Here is a 17,784-nt window from a genome sequence, read left to right as displayed (position 1 = left end):
GTGATTTTTCTCTGTGATTTTCACATGGGGGTTCAGGAGACTGCTCTGCAATTTTGTTTTGGTGTGTCTGTCTTTGCTTGGTTGCTGATTCTGTATTGGTAGAGAGAGTCTGTGCCTGATCTGGGTTCTCTTGGGAGCCTATTTCCAGCTGCTGTTCTGACCTACTTAGGATTCTCGGCTCTCTGCTGTAGATTGCTGGCAATTCCCGTCTTTGGAAGGGTTGAGCAGCCTAGACTGCTTGTGTTAGCGCCTACGGGTGCTCTTGGGAAGATCAGATGCTCTGGATGCACTCTCCCAAATACTGGAGTCTGCTATGGGCTCCTGATGTGTTTTTGTTTGTTTGTTTTGGGCTGGTTGTGGCCTTGAACTCTAGGTTTTGGTGCTGTCCCTCAGCTCTTCAGCTCAAGGCTGGCACCCTACCATTTGAGCCACAGCACTACTTCTGACCCTTTTTGCTTTTGTGATGTTGAGGAATCAGATCCAGGGCCTCATACATCCAAGACTATCACTCTACTGCTGAGCCTCCTTATCAGCCTGAGCTCCTGCTTACTATCAGGTGCTGGTAGCCTGTGTTGCCCAATTCCCAGCCTAGGGTATATGGGTGGAGTTTTGGTGGGGTTTGGGCTTCTCTTGTCCTGAGTCTCCAGGTCTTTTGTTGTCACAGGTGTGCCTCCCGGGGAGTGCTGTTTCCTGATTTTCTCCCCTCTGTTGAGGCGTATGCTCAGCTTTTGACTTCAGTTGGGAGGAGTTGGTTGTGTTGTTCAGGCGCCAGATCCCCGGGCCTGGTTCTGGCCTCTGCCTGGAGCACACTCGTTAGGCCTGTGCTGCTGTGTATACCACCTAGGTTATGCAACCTGGAGGACACAGTTCAAATTTCTTCTACTGTTGGTAGTCTTGACCCAGGGGCGCTGTTCCTGGCTTGGGCATTTAACTCCCTTCCAGGGGCACTCTTGCTTTGGCCTGGCCAGCAGAGGGTGCTCCACAGGCTGGTGGAGCTCTCGAACAGTTCCCAGTTTTAGTGGGTCCTGTGGTCCGGGTGTTGGGCTAGGGAGTCTAGGTCAGGGTCTGGGGATTCCCTCCAGCTCTGGTCTCCCTTGAGGGATACACTTCCCCTGTGGGGTACTCACCCTGGAGCTGGTTGTTTCTGTGTGGTGTAGGTCGTCAGTTGCTGTTGCAATCCGAGTTCAGTTGGGGTGGTTGTGGGCTGGGCTGAGCAGTGGTGGCTCTGTGTGATTCTTTTCTGTCTCTGCCTCTATCGAAGCTGTCGGGTCCACAGTGTCCACGCTCAGGTGGCTTCTTCGCGAGTGATCTGCAGGCAGCCCCCTGTGTCTCTTGGATGCCGGGTTGTAGAGGTCCAGTGGGTCTGACGCCGGTGCCTCAGGCGGCTTCTGTGCGGGTGATCTGCAGGCAGCCCCTGTGCCTCTGGGACCTGGGCGCCCCTGCCGGGTCGTTGCAATCGCGGTCAGGCCGGTCTGGTGCCTCAGGCGGCTTCTGCGCAGGTGATCTTCAGGCAGACCCCTGTGCCTCTCCCTCACGCATCTTTATGGAAAAGCAGCCATTTAGAGGAAGTCAGAAGAAGAAAAGATTAAATGGATTTGAGAAGGCAGGAGACCTGACATCAAGTCCCAAGCTAGAAGAAACACAGGCTCTCAGTCTCTCACATAGGGGTCTATACTCTACCTACCAACTGAAGGTTGGATATGGATCATTTCTAGTTGAGACTAAGACAGAACTCCAACTTGTTCCTAGAAGCCCAGTGGAGCCATAAACCAGACCTAAGTTGAGCTATGTGAGACCCTTGAGCTTCAGAAACCAGACATAATTAGTGTGTTGTGTTGTTACCCAATTTGGGATGCATTTGTTGTGTACATAGGAAAGGATGCCAATGGAGCCATGGGCCTGTGGCTCATGCCTATAAATCGAGCTACTCAGGAGGTTAAGACCTGAGGACTTTGATTTGAAACAGCCTAGGCAGGAAAGTCCATAAGTTTCTTATCTCCAATTAACCACCAGAAATACAGAAGTGGAACTGTGTATCAAAGTGGTAGAATGCTAGCCTTGAGCAAAAGAGCTCAGGCACTATATTCAGGAAGCTGCTGATATGTAAACAATGAACTATGTCTGCTTAGACTCTCAAGAGCCCAATACAATTGGATCTACCATGTGGACACAAGAGGCCTAAAGGACAACTCCCTCCATCAATCATAGGGGCTAAAGGGGATTGTTACCATTGATCTGTGCTTCATTATTTGGGGACATGGTGTTGCTATGGAGCCTAGTCTCTCCCAGAGTTTGCTATGCCTATGATGCCACCACATGCCTTCTGGGAGTAGAGAAGTGTGTTATCATTACTATTTATATTGATTATTCTTGATTGACATCTTAATTGCATTGAGAGGTGTGTGAGAGATTAGAAAAGCATATTGTTCTCTGTGAGGATGTTCCTAGAGAGGATTAAATAAAGGAGAAAGACTCATATGAATTTAGGATGCAATATCCCAAAGGGAGCAGACTCACAAAAAGAGAAAAACAGAAAACCAGTGGGTGAATATTCTCTCTCCCTCACTCCCTCTATCCCCCCCTCTCTTTTTCCTTTCTGCTTCTTGACTTCGGTGATGTAACTAGCTTTGCAATATCCTCTCCACCACAATTGATTGTTCTTCTGAAAAGCTCTGAACCCCACAGACCCCCATCGATGCTTCCTCCCTTAAATGGTTCTTTGTGCATTAGTTTTAGGAATGAAAAGTGTGACTAACACAGCATGGGAACACAGAAAAACGGTGTTGCATAGAAGAGATCCTCCAGCTTCATCTCTTCCATGCATCAGGACCACAATGTGACTGGGATTCTCACAGATGCCCATCTTGCACATTGGCCATGCAGCAACTACTGCGGCTGACCCAGCATGCAATGAGAGGTCCCCATCAGTTACCTATGAACAGCGATACTGACACTGGAGAAGCAAGGACTATGTACTCTCTAACCACCTGCAGGACACAGAGGCTCTCCTGAGAAAGGAATCTCTCTTAGGGATGGACATTCACATCCCTCTGCACTTCCCATGGATCCCTTGGCCCTTAGAATCTGGTTCTTGAGAGTCAGGGATCTACCTCAAAAATTCTGATTAATGACTTGAACTACACAAAGCTTGAAGCTCATCAGAACTCACCTTTGGCTGCCATTTCTCCTCACTTTGCTCCTTCTCTCTCTCTCTTTCTTATAAAGACCTCTTTTTGAAGTCCCACCCAAGGATGACTGGTTTAACAGCTCAGCTGGAGGCATTGCAAGTTGGGCTCTTTTGGACCATCAAGAGGATGATTCACCCAGTGACAGCATGACACATAAGTGCAATTTATTCTGCACAGGCCTCTATGCTGCAAAGAAGAGACCAAACCCAAAGCCATGTTGTCTGCCTTTGATAGCATCATTTTCCTCAATGTTGTAGAACTGGTGGAGAGATCATCTGAGCTCATCTTCATCAGGGCCTCTTGTATATACCATTTAGTTCTTCTTTCTGTTTATTTGGTGCTGTGATTTTTAAATTAGTTTTTGTTTACTTTTCTCTCTTTCCTGTTTTCAGTTCTACAAATCAAACCCAGGGGCTTGTAGGTATTAGGTAAATTCATTACCACAGACACACAACAATTTCATCATATTTCCATTAAGTATTTGACTATGGCAGATAATACTTTCTCACAACAGGAGAAATGGAGAAGAATTTTAGGAAATAATGGCAAGCATCCATGAAAACCATCTTCTGCGTGGTCCCAGGTCACAGGGACCCCTTGGTCTTCTAGGCGCTTCTTGTACAGCAAGGAATCATCATGGAGGACATCCTACTCACAGGTCACTATGAGAGCCCCTGGAAGCTGAGTGATAATCTGGTCATTGGCTATGAGGGGGGCATTTTCTACCTCAAAAACATGACTGGTTTCCAGATAGGCAGCCTCATTAAAAGGTGTGGGAAATTCTGCTTGATACTTGTACCTGAACCTTTTAGGGAGATTGTCATCGCTCAACCATTTCTTATACTTCTCCCAGATATGGGTAGGAACACAATCACCTTTTAACAAGGCATCTTTCCAGGAGGGGTCAATTGTCAAATATCGGCAGAAACATATAATGACATCTCTGGTGGGAAATGGGACATTTTTGTTCTGTTGATATGATGGTAACTGAAAATTGATGCTCTGGAGGACAGGGTAAACCAAAATCTGTCCCCGTATCTTTGGAATATCTGTTCTGCCCACCAAGGCCTGGCTGACGAATGCCACAATGGTAGCTCCAATGCTGTCTCCAGAGACCAGAACCCGGGAGGGGTCCACCCCATAGATGTCTAGTGTCTTCAGGAAGTGGATGGTGGCATTAAGACAATCCCTGAAAGAGACTGGGTGGTGGTAGTCAGGAAGCTTGCGGTACCTGTGGAGGAAAAAGGAAACCCAGTACCCTAGTGAGTAGAGGGTTAGAAGATGCCATTTGAACAACGTCCTCTACCACACTGAGGAGACCACTTCTGATAAAATCCTCAGACAGTGTGTAGCCAAAAAACATGTGGATTCCCATCTATTCTGTGTGTGCATATGAAGAAGCTGCTTAGAGTCAGCGTGGCTGAAGTTCCCAATCCAAACCCCTATCTGCTTCCACAGGCAAACAAACCCAGGTTTCTGAAACTTCCAATCTGTTGGCTTTGGTAACAGAAAATACACAATGATGGGGGTAGGGAGACACTTCAGCTACTGGTGGTCTCACAGCCTTTCAGCAGCCTTGGAGAAGTATAATTGGTGTCCTAGTGAAATTGGTTTTTTTTTTTCACAGAGAAATAAACAGGAAAGAAGAGGGGTAAAGTAAGAAGGAAGAACTTATTTCTGAATTGAAACTTCTCTCAGCCATCTTCTCTTCAACTGGTCCTATGGCACCCTCTGGTAAGTCCTAAGCTCCTTTTTTCCCTGTATAATTCCAAAGCTGCCCATCAATCTGCTCTGATCCATGGGCCAGATCTCTGCAAGTATCTGCTATAACAACACACGGGGAAATTCCTCGCAGCCATCAGTGCAGGTACTCGAGGACACCTTGCCGTGGTGTCTATGAGGCAATTTTATTTTCTCCAAGGCTTTTGATCATGGAACTATTATGTTAGAAGCTCAGATACTATAGTAGCCAGTTGAGATCAAGTCTTGACACGGTAAAGATTTTGCTCTCCTTAGTGATTTCAAAATAGTCTAGAAATGCTTAGTAACTTACTGGAGTCCTACAGCTGCCATGGCGCCTCATGCAGAGGAAATCCAAATGGAATGAGTCCATCAGGGAGGCATAACGTTATAGTCTTCTTGAAAACATCACTCACTCCCTTCTCTAAACTGTATCACACTGACTCGTCATGACCTTTTAGACTTAGATACAGAATCATATTGACCAATGCCTGTTCTTTCTTTATTCCAATGATTTGTTGATTTCTCCAAGAACAGTGATTTGTTCTTAGTTACTCTCCACATTCATCTCTGCATTCTTAGAAGTGGTTAGGTAGGGGAATATGTACATACGCAGGTAAGCAAGTACATGGGAAGGTACATGGGTAGGTAAATAAGTAGGTGTTTAAAAGAATTGTCAACCTGTAGAACCATCAAGGATGGTATACAGTGAACAGGACATTGACCTAGGCCTGCAGACAATGCTGCTTCCTTACCATCTTCATCCATATCTCCCCTGAAAGACATGCTACCCTCAGATCACCTTATTTTGTCCTTTTCTTTTTACATTTTTGCTTTGCGTCTAGGTGAATTTTAAAATATTGATGTGGTGTTTGTTTTTTAAATTCTCCAGGATATTAGCAGACTTTTCGTATACTTGTGAAAATTTTCCCCTTAATTTTACTAAGATTACTTAACATCTTAACTGCTCTTAGGGTTCATTTGCAAAAGATCTCTCGAGTATTCCCTAATAGCTCAGTCATTCTACAATTAGGATAGGAGGTATGTTGGAAAGGCTCATTCATCCAAGTCTTGTGTTCTAAATCCTAGAGCCAATCCTTGAGACATGACCTGATTGAATCAGACAGAGAAACCAGGATCTGTTGTTCTGTAGTCACTTGTAAGAGCAGTCTATTAATTTGCTCTTGACTTTATACCTTTAAAACAATCAGAAAGTACATTTGGCAAACAGTTTTGATTGGTTAACTAAATAAAATTCCACTTCTTGTCACATCATAAGCACAGTGCACTGCCAGGGTATTCTTAAGAAATCTGGGAAGAACCCCCCTAAAATTAACTCCTATGTTTATGTGCTACATACCATTAATATTATTGTACCAGAATCCATTGTTAGGACAGACACACAGTTACATAACTATTATACTATCACCACCAGCCACTCAAATCAGTCCCATGACAAAGCATCTGTCCTTTGGTAAAATTCCCCACCCTTTCCCTCGGTTTAAACAGCCTAATATTCCACTCAACCTTTCTCTGGCCTTGCCTCTCTCTTGCTCAGGTTCACTGGCTACCTGGGGAGTGTAGCTTACTCACTATAGGCCACTTTCCCTGAAATGAATTTCTGCTTCTCTCATTACTCATGTGTGTAATGTTTTGTTTTGGTACCTCAACTCAGGGATGTCCTTAAGCTTCTTTTTCTCAAGGTTACCAATGTAGCACTAAAGCCACAGGTACACATCTGGCATTTCTGCCAGGTAATTGGAGTCTCAAAGACATTTCTACCTGTGCTAGCTTTGAACTATAATCTTCAGATCTCAGTCACCTGCATAGCTGGCATCACAGGTCATGTATGTCTTATTCAATACTTTGCTGGAAATTAGGTGAACCTAGAATGGCACCCAACTGAGATGCCAGTCTGGTAACAAGAAGGTGAGGCTCTTATTTCAACAATGGATGGAACACTTCTTGACTCACAATCTCTCAGCATTATAGGCAGTGTTTATAAGCCCTAGTTACAAGAAGTAGATTACTGATGGTGCTATTCAAGTATACCTTGTCTCTGGACACTGAGTCTCACTATCTTCTTTCAAAACTACCCTATGAGAATTTTGCTTTGGTTTTTCATTTTGGGGTGGAGGGGTCCGGTTGCAGGGTCTGAACTTGGCCTGGGTGCTGTCCCTCAGCTCTTCAGCTCAAGGCTAGTGCTCTACCCCTTGAGCCACACCACCAATTCCGGCATTTTCCTTTTTGCTTATGTGGGGCCGAGGAATCAAATCCAGGGCCTCATGCATACAAGGCAAGTAAGTACTCTACCACTGAGCCACCTTCCCAGCCCCTTGCTTTGGTTTTTGACCTTATGATCAATCCATATCAGTGTAGCAAACTGGCTATGAGTTGATATTTCTGGGACCATGAACTAAAATAACTCTTTACAAAGTGGTTAGTGTGAGGACACTTCTGTGAACTGATGTGCTGAGAAGCAGGATGGTTGCCATGGCCACACTTAAGCCCTAGGAACTGGTCTGTGAAAGGAATATTGAAAATTTCGCTATGTAAGGTGCAAGGCCCCCATGTATGGAACTAGAGGTAAGTAGGTGATTCTGGGAGAAGTTCTGAAGCCTGGAATGCTGATAGGAATGTTGACATAACAGATTGTGCTCATGAGGTCTGAGGTGGAGACACCATTCTGTTGGGAATTGGATTAAATGCCATTCATGTAACATTATAGCAAAAACACTCCATTTTGTCCATACCTTGAGACTTTGTGGGAGATAGAGATAATTATAAACAAAGAGACTAAGCAGGAACTTTGGAAAACTAGATACTGTTTTCCAGAAAACTATTATGAAAACTGTTATACATATTGAATATGGCTGTTAAAGAGAATAGTTGAGTAAAGAGAATAGTTAAGTAAAAGGAAACAACATTTTGCTTAAGGAATAGGAAACATCCCTTGAGAGTATCTCAGGAACTGTCCAGAGATGGGCGCCAGTGACTCTTGCCTGAAATCCTAGCTACTCAGGAGGCTATGATCTGACAATTGCAGTTCAAAGTCAGCCTGGGAAGGAAAGTCCGTGAGCTCAAATAAACCACCAGAAAACAGTAAGTAGCCCTGTGGCTCAAGAAGTAGAATGCTCACCTTGAGCTAAAGAGAACAGGGGCATTGCCCAAGCCAAGTGTTCAAACCCTGGGACTTACAAAAAGAAAAAAAAAAAAACATGGTCCAGACCCCATCCGTTTAGGTGATCAAGTGTGAAAGTTTATACTCACACTTGAGCACCTTCCTTCCGTAGGACATATAGGAAGTTCTGTCTCTAGGATTCATTTTACCATGGTCAGTAACTCATGCAAGTTGGCTAATGTCACAGTGATCCACAGAGGACCAGCTACTCCATAGGCTGTTGGTACACAATTTCTGGCATCATCCACGACTACTCTGGATAGTGTTGTATACTTCCATTGAGAATTCAAGGGAAAGCCTGAGAAGCGAGGCAAAGCAGAGCAGTGTTGGAGTCCCCGCAGGCAGGTAGTCTTTGAGTTGGGTAATTGGTGGTGGAAGGTGTGAGAGTGAAGCTATGCTGCAGTGGAGACACAAAGAAGTTGATGATGTCAGGAAAATGGGTTATATGCTAAGTAAATCTTCAGGCAGTGATGAGAGCCAGCTCAACACAGAAGAGTTGGGTTTTAATCACACAGCCCACAGGAACATTTGGAGATCACACCACACAACTCTTGTTCCAGATGGTGGAACGGGAACCACATGGCTTAATGCTTTCCCAGCTATGGTTGGATCTTGCTCTGTCTCTTCTTGCTCTGGAAATCCCCTACTTCTCTTTTGGAATGGGAATATTTACTCTGTCTCATTTCACCTTGAAAGAATTTAACTTGCTCTTAAGTTTTCAAGGACCCATGATAGTAACTTATTTTGAGTCTCAGAAACGACTTTGGACTTGAACTTTTTTGGCCAGTCCTGAGGCTCAGGGCCTGGGCACTCACCTCACTGTCCTTGAGCTTTTTTTGTCAGTTGTGGGGCCTGAATTCTGGGCCTGGGCACTGTACTTCAGCTCTTCACCTCCGGGATAACACTCCACCACTTGAGCCACAGTGCTACTTCTGGTTTTTTCTGCTTTATGTGGTGCTGAGGAATCAAACCCAGGTCTTCAAGCATGTTAGGCAAACACTCTCCAGCTAAGCCACATACTCAGACCCTCCCTGTACTTGAACTTTTGAATAATTTTGCAACTAGTAAGACTTTGAGGACTATTGGACAAGGACCAAAATCTTTTACATTGTGAGATGTCTATGAGCCTTTGCAGTCCATGGCAAATGTTCTGGTGTGGATACATGGTGTCCCTAAAATCTCATGAATGTTTGTTCTATAGTTATTGGAACCAATTATTATAATTTTTATGTGTCTTGGGGGCCTAAACTCTGAGCCTGGGCACTGTCATCCCTCAGCTCTTCAGCTGAAGTACAGTGCTCTACCACATGAGCCACAGTGCCACTTCCAGCATTTCCTGCTTCTGTTGTGCTTAGGAATCGAACCTCATGCTTACAAGGCAAGCACTCTACACTGAGCCACTTTCCCAGCCCCACGTTATGGGACAAAGAAGTTTCTGAATTCAAAAATGAATGAATCCACTGATGAATTAATAATTTCAGGGTATTATTTGGACATAAAGAGAATTGGGTGCTACTTGTAGAAAGTAGGTAACTGTGTTGATATTGTGTCTTATTTCTGATACATTCCTGTCTCTTTCTGCTTCCTGACTACAATTGTGTAAGCACCTAGGCTCTGTCATGTCCTCTTGCCACAATCGTGACATACCTTAACAGAGGGACCTAGAAATTAAACAAGCTTGCTAACCTGCATGGACTAAACTCCTCAAAGAGTGAGCAAAACTAAAATCCTATTTCTCCATAAGATACATTCCTTCTGTGTTTCTTAAAGTGATGGAGACTTTATAAACTGGAGGGATGCAATCTTGTGTTTACTCCACCACAGATGATCCTTGCATGCCCAGTGTTGGTGAGGATTTTCCACCCTTCTGATATCGTATAGCACTTTACCGCTGGCTGGGAGTGAATGTATAAAAGGGAACCTGTGGTCAGGACTCCTGGATCTTGTACATCCTCCTCCTGGACTGCTATGGCTGCTACCCTACCCCTCTTATTCCACTTACCCCACTGAGAGCACCACTGAGTCTGTCTTCAGGGCCATGAAACTGCACGTGTTCTGGTACATATCTGCAAGACAGGAACAACAGAGTTCAGGCCATGATGGGGACAAACACTTGCCACCACAGCCCCACTGAGAGCAGCTGCTGTTGTAGGCCTCTGGATAACAGACTGTCTGTGTCCTATTATTGTCTCCTCTGAAATAACACTGTGAAGCTCTGTGTAGGCAAAGCCAGATATCTATCTACAATTTACCACATGTCATAGATCAAATGGGCCATGAGGCTTAACTTCTGCAATGCTTATTTTACAATAGGGTAAATTGAGACCCTAGAAGGCACAGGCATCTGAAATAGACTTTGGAGTAGAAGTTTGGACTAAGGAGTTGGGATCAGAAGGAGGAAGATTAACTATTTTATCTATTGATTTTTGTGAGGAATTAGTGTCTCTGGGTGACCCACTGTGATTAATGCAGGGGTTTGTCACAGGTTCTACAGGCAGAGAGGATATGATAAAGGCAGTAATGGAAAGGAAGGGAGGAGTCATAGCCATGTATCTAGAAGCCCCTTTGGGGATATCCTGACCTGCACCTGCATTGAGGGACCATATTGTGAAAAACATTGCCAGGAAGTTGCAATTCCACTGATGATGTGTTCCTCAACTCTACTTGGTGGAGCTCCACGGAGCTGCATTGACTGCTAGAATTGGCCCCTCCCAGGGGTCACTGGATAGCTAGATGAGGCTGATGGGTAATGAGGCCCTTCCTCCATGACCTCACACCACAGGAAAGCTCTTTACCCAGGCTGCCTATCACTGCAGCCCCTCCGTGGTAGAAGATGACGCCTCGATGAGGGCAGGAGGACACTGCCTTCGGCTGGAACAGCCTCACGCTGATTGTCCCAAATCGCAGGTTGGTCACCACCACTCTAGGGTCCTTCCATATTGGCAGTAGATTTAGTGCAAATTGATAAAAGCTGGGCATGGAGCAAATTCTTAGCTTCTCAAGTATACACCCCTGGAGGAGAGTTGGAGACAAATTTCAGTTATCTCAAGACTCAGTTTCTTTCAATGAGCTATATGAGCCATTTTGGAACCAGTGTCAGTCTGTGTGCACCTGCTTCCATGGGGAGATGAGTTCATCAGTTTCTCCTAAGGTTTATGGATATTGATGCTTGTCAAGTAATTGTAAGAACTGGGAAGCAAGAAATCCAGGAAAGCTAATCATTCTCATCAGATGTAATTCTTGTTGCTACTTGCCTTGGATCAAATCTGATTTTTACATTATTTCTACCAACCTGTACCTCATTACTGAAGTCAAATAGAGTCTTCCTTTATTGCTTCACTCATACCCTGTATACACATAGGAGAAAATTCACACCACTAAAGTCATAAGACACAACTCTTAGGGTCCTCTTTTTCCATACATATCACTGCAAAGACAAAGATTGACTATGAACCTGCTGCAAATTCGGCCCTGCATCCCCAGACTTGGAAACTCTACTCCACATGTGAAGGCTGCTGTACTGCTGCCTCAGCCTTGAATGAGGTGATTCAACTTCACCTTTCCTGGTGGTGCCCTCTTCAGAACAGCAGGGTTTTCAGAGTGCATGAAATCTGCACAGAATGAACTTTGCAAAGATGATTTGCCTTTTTCATGATTTCTTCAGCATCTGCCCTTTCTTGTCAGGGACAATGTTATGTTCCAAGTGAGATGAAGGCACTCTGGGGTTACCCTGATGCTATGGCAATGCTAAGTTACAGGCAATGGACTCTGGTAGCTATAAATTTCTCATAGTGATGGTACATCTGCTTTCTGATCAGCTATACTACATAGGCTGAGGCTGAGTCGGTGAGTTTGGCTGGTTATGCATGACACAGATTCATGATCACAATGAGAACTGTAACATGGTTTCCATTTTAGGTGCCTTTTGACTTGCTATATGGCCTCCTATCTCACTGGAGGACCCCAAAGACCTAGAAAGTTCTGAAGGCCTTCTGATCTCCCTAATAACACTTAACATCCTGGGGCAGAAAGGCAGACTAAGACAACACAGACTCTACCCTGTCCATAGTTGTGTATCAACTTATATCTTTATACCAACATATCTATATGTATCAATATTTATCTCAGTAGATATGTATAGATAGATAAACAATTTGATATTCCACAAGCACCCCTTGGACATACTCTCACATAATATTCTGCCACCAAAGTATACTCTGCTTCCTTTGTCTTCTCTACATCTTTATTATTGTTTTTTAGGATGGCATTGATCTCTCATGCCTAACTACTTCCGATGCTTTAGACAAATAGCTATCAGCCACATAAAATGAGTAACATTAGAAGCCTTATGCTTCTAATCTTAACTACTTAAGAGAATGAGATTCAGAAAATCATGACTGGAATCCTGCATAGACAGGAAAATCTGGGAGACCTCCTTTTCCTCCAATGAAACAACAAAATGGTGAAGTAAAGGTGTGGCTCATGCAATAGATCACCAAACATGAGCAAGGAAGCTGAGTGAGGACATGAGGCCTTGAGTTCTAACCCAAGTACTGTCACATTAAATAAATTCAAGTGTTAACATGATGCATTTCTCTTCTTGTTCTATGTCTTAGCTAAGTTTCAAAGTTCAAGGACACATGCTTTTAGATTACAGATAACATTTTTTATCCTCCCCAGTTTTATGAAGGAATTTCACTGGTAGCAAACCGTTGTCCAGGAGATTTTAACCTCATTTCTCTGGTGAATAACTGCTGGTTCCAATCTTCCAAAACAGATCAACAGCCACCAACTCTTATACCCTCACTTGCCTAAGTGATATATGAGTAACAGGATGTGTTTTACACAGTTTGCTATGGACTGTTTAACCCATGCTGTCCTGCAATGGTAGGACCACTAGTCACTATACCAACTCTTGTCTAACTCCAAAAACCACAGATTCTTTCTTTTTAGAACCTACTCTATGAGTTTCTTCTGTTAACTGCCTGTTTGGTGAGTGGACACAGGACAGTCAAGGCTCATTTTTATGGCCATCACACTGCTTTTTTTTTTTCCACAATGAGCCTAGAGCAAAAGGTGTGGCATCTTTTGATTGATCAATATGTATTAGCCTGAAATTATAGACTATGGGACTTTTTGCAAAATGCTGTCCTAAGGCTTCACTTCACAGTACTTTGGTATAATACAATAATTAAAAAAACAACATAACCCATGTGATTTTAGGTGGCCAAAGGGGTGCATAATCCGAAATTCATGGTGTGGACGATTGCAGGGATAACATCAATAAACGTCCAATATTTTATGAGAATCCACAAGCTGAACCCCAGGACCAGGATGTAACCAACAGTGAGAAAGATCACCTACAAAGCAATCATGGCGTCCTGCTTCCTTCAGAATGGGCTGAGGAACTCCTGCCACCTAGAGAAGTTACTAAGATTACCTTTATAACTTGCAAAATCTGGGTCATCACCGAAGATAAAAATTTTTCCACATTGAAAAATGAGAAAACAGATTGCATCAGATTCTTCCCTGGACACGTTGTGGCCCAACATCTGTGAAGCCCAGGCACCTGGTTCCAGGTCAAGGCTGTGTATTATCACACTACCATAATATTCTGCAATGTGGTCAGGAGAGGGGCAGATAGTGGTAAAAAGGCTTTTGTGAGATGCTGAGAATCCATGGCCCGGCTACTCAGAGATGAGGAAACATTGAGGGAGTCCTGTAAGGAGCCCTGTATCTCTCCTCTCATTTGGAAAATCAGAGATTAGCAAGATTGTGTCTGTGCCATGGTAAAAGAGGAAGAACAATCACCCTTACCCCAGTCTTGCTCTTCCTCCTCAATTCCCGGGTATGGTAAACTAAAAACTAACCTCACAATTAGTCTTTATATTAGTGACCTGTTTTTTTATAGTCATGTTTAGACATGTATGGCCTTGCTGATCCAAAAGGGACAGCAATTCCTTGGCTTGAGAGACCGCAAACAGCTTACCTATGAGTACACTTTTCATACATAATCCAAGAAGTTTAGACCCCACACTCTCAACCACCAACATTCTGGGCTCCTCATTGCTAAGCCACTATCCACTGCTATGAGTAGTCATTGAACAGGGACTAGACAACCAAGGGCAACATGATTGCTCTGGTTTGGACTGAAATCATTTCAGCCACCCACTGTCACTCAGGTGACTCAGGCTTGCTTTTGTCTTCCTATATATAGACACACCATAGAAACTTCTTTGCATGTTGCTTCCTATCTTTCCGCCTCTGAGCAGACATTGCTTCATTGTTTGTGCCTGTCCCAGATTGAATGCTTCCCTCATGGGAACTGTGAAGAACAAGGTGTATTTTCAGTGGAAATTATCTTCTCAACCAGTGGCCTTATTGAATTTCAAATTGTCTACTAATAAAGTCAGTAGCTGGTAGTATGGCTGAAGTGGAGAATGCATGCATGCATGCATGAGGCTTTTGGTTCAATCCCCAGCAACAGACACCACATTTCTATCTTTGTGGTAATAGTTGGGTCTTATATGGAGAAAGGAGGTGAATGCCTGCCTATTATAAACTGTTGTGCTATCCCTGGCCCTTTCCCTCCTACTTCCCCTGTGATCACCTTCCCTCTGTCATATCCTTCTACTGCTATGATGATCTGCTTTACCAGAGCTACTTTAGAGATACTCTTGTAAGTGAACCCAAGCACCTGAGCACAGCTTGGAAATAATCAGCAGATTCCTTTAATAACTTCATAGATGGGCAATGGATAGAAAATCTGGACTAGAGTGAATAGTGGTCTCCAGAATTTTAGGTTGCTATAGGGTATTACATAATCACTCAGTAAATGAATTAATGTGATGGGCTTGAAGTAAGAATAGTTTAAGTAAAAAATTGAAATGTAACATGTCAGACATTGTTTTCAAAAGGAAAAACGTTAGGAATGGATATATTAGCACTAAAACTATATACAAAGGAAGAAAGGGAAGAATATGTAGAATATTAGGGAAATCCTTTCCTCCATTGGCAAAGGGGAATCAACTAGGCCAAGATGATGGGGTAGTCAGCGTTGGCCTAAGATCACAGTCAAGTTTCTTGTCATCGGGTCATTGTGAATAAAATGGTTTGGCAGGTGTCCATCAAATTGTTAAAATACCTACTTGTACACAGCCACCAGAAACAAAGATGAACAGAGATCTACTAAGATACCACTCTGATTCTTGGAAAGAAAAGTACCAGATTGTGCTCCCACAATCCCACTGATGTCTTTCTCTTTTCTGGTCACCCCTGATTAGTCTATTTGGTGGCATCCATCTACCCTCAGGTGGTGCACAAATGTGGTTGCAGATCAATTTGCAAACAAACAAGCTGGTTTCTTTGTTTACTTTTGTTTCTCAATTGGTCTATCTTTGTTTCTCAAGAAACTTCCAGAGGCCATAGACATACTCTGGGGAAGGAGAAGCTAATGAAGTAGATGCTGATAGTCAAAGAACTAGCTATCTGCTCATGTCACTCACAGGTGCTCTCTCATCCTATCTGAGCCTAGTCTCTTATGTATTTTCACATGCAGCTAAAAGGTACTCAAGGAAGACTTCCTCTTCATTCTTCAGTGTATTTTCCAAACCTAGCACCTCTGTGCTCATGCTCTGCAGGGAATACACATTGATGCCAAGTTCTCTGTCTATTGTGGTTATTCCTTACATCTGTGCTTCCTTAAAAGTATCTTTTTCCTGTTTGTTTTGTTATGTTTCAAATCCAGGAACCTACCTCTTCAATCTTCTCTGGTAAGGAAAATATTCTTTATATTCAGTTTCTCTGTTCAAATTCCTGTGTGCTGTCTGCTTCCTTCTTGGTCAACATTGAGACAAAATTAATACAAGAAATCACGTATGTGATAGACTATAATATGGCTGTGAAGACTGACTTGGTTAAGTCCTTGGGTTTTAATGTGCAAATCTTATGTCCTAAGGGGATTCTGAAGTATAAAACATGGGCTCTTTTCTGGTGCTAGTGGTTCATACCAGTACACATACCAGCTCAGGAGGCTGAGATCTGAGGAGCTTGGTCCAAATCCAGCAAAGGCAGAAAAGTGTCCACGTCTTTTATCACCAATTAATCACCAGAAGAGCCTGAAGTGAAACTGTATCTCCACAGGTGTACTGCTAGCCTTGAGCAAAAAGCTCAGGGACAGTGCACAGGCCCTGAATTCAAGCCCCAGAATTCACACACACACACACACCAAAAACTGGGGTTCTATATTTAAATTTAGAAAACATTTAAAAGTGGAACTTCTTGTTGAGCAGATGTGTCAGAAATCAATTCTACTGCTCCAAGTAAAATCAACATTTTTTTATCATGATACTCAGAAATCTTGTTTCATGGAGGATGTGACACTGTAACACACAGAAGAAACTCTGCCACAGATCAAAAGAATTATAAAAAGTTGGTTATACATATCATAAACAACTTAAGGCCTACAGGTAAGAGTACATTTCTTTGTCTTCATAAAAGTGTACAGTGCTCTGGTAGGAAGTATACAAAAGAGAGCATTTTATGCATCTTCACTCTGGAGGATCAAATAAAACACCATCATACACAGAAATACAGCTAGGCGTTGTTCATGCTCTTTCAAAACTAGAGGCAGAGTGGGGAGGACAGTAGCTTCTTTGGTCAGTAGTGGAAAACTTGCATTAGGACTGATCTATGTTCATAAGGATGTCATATGAGGGTTTGGTTAGCACTTTGTGGCTGAAGATTCCACATGCTCAGAAGAGTGGACACGCTGGATTGAATGTGTTTTCTGCAAAGGACACATCCTAAACCTCCGCTGTTCTTGAGAAATACATCAGCAAGAACTGGCCAGACTGGGAGAAGATCTTCAATATCCATACAACACACATGGGCCTCATATCTAAACTATGACTACAGCTTAAGAATTAAATTCCCCCCAAAACAACCCACCATAAAACAACCACCCCATTAAAAAGTGGGTTCAAGCCTTGAAGACAGACGTCTCTGAAGAGGAAATACGAATGGCCAAGAGACACGTGAAGAAAGCTCAACATCTCTGGCCATAAAAGAAACACAAATCCAGGGCTGGGAAGGTGGCCTTGCATGCATGAAGCCCTGGGTTCGATTTCCTCAGCACCACATAAGCAAAAGGAAAAAAGCCAGAAGTGGCGCTGTGGCTCCAGTGGTAGAGCGCTAGCCTTGAGCTGAAGAGCTGAGGGACAGCACCCAGGCCCAGAGTTCAGGCCCAAGACCCGACCGGAAAAAAAAAAAAAAGAAAGAAATACAAATCCAATCAGCACTGAGAGGGCGGGGCCAAGACCGGAAACACCGCGGGCTCTCCAACCAACTGGAGAGCTCGGCCTCCAAGCTGTTTGCACAAGAGACCCACACCAGCCAAGAGGCGAGTGCTCAGAGAGAGGGGAGTGAGCAGAAGAAAGGAAACAGGTCGGAAGCCACACAGAGCCGGGTGACGCGGGAACACGCGTCCCCACCTCTCGCTGTGGCCCTGCGAGCCGCCCAGGCGGCCTGGCTGGGGACCCACCGGGGACCACAGAGCCACAGGGTCTGAGGCTTCCAGAAGATTCCCAGGAGCCGGTGCTGACCGGGAGAATACAGGCACTGAGAACCCGCATGAAGGCCCCTCATCCGCCCAGGCGTCTCTCTGCTCTGGCCCGG

The 17,784-nt window shown here is 43.9% G+C and overlaps 1 pseudogene; it reads right to left on the bottom strand.

The window, feature by feature from the left end:
* Positions 1-3,650: 3,650 nt before the first annotated feature.
* Positions 3,651-13,484, bottom strand: LOC138838452 (arylacetamide deacetylase-like 4 family member 1; annotated as a pseudogene).
* Between the last annotated feature and the right edge of the window lie 4,300 nt (positions 13,485-17,784).

Source organism: Dipodomys merriami, unplaced genomic scaffold (genome assembly GCF_024711535.1).
Source record: "Dipodomys merriami isolate MVZ:Mamm:240054 unplaced genomic scaffold, mDipMer1.0.p SCAF_28, whole genome shotgun sequence".
Classification (NCBI taxonomy): domain Eukaryota; kingdom Metazoa; phylum Chordata; class Mammalia; order Rodentia; family Heteromyidae; genus Dipodomys; species Dipodomys merriami.
The sequence above is the reverse complement of the archived record's forward strand: the minus strand, read 5'-3'. Positions and strand labels throughout refer to the sequence as shown.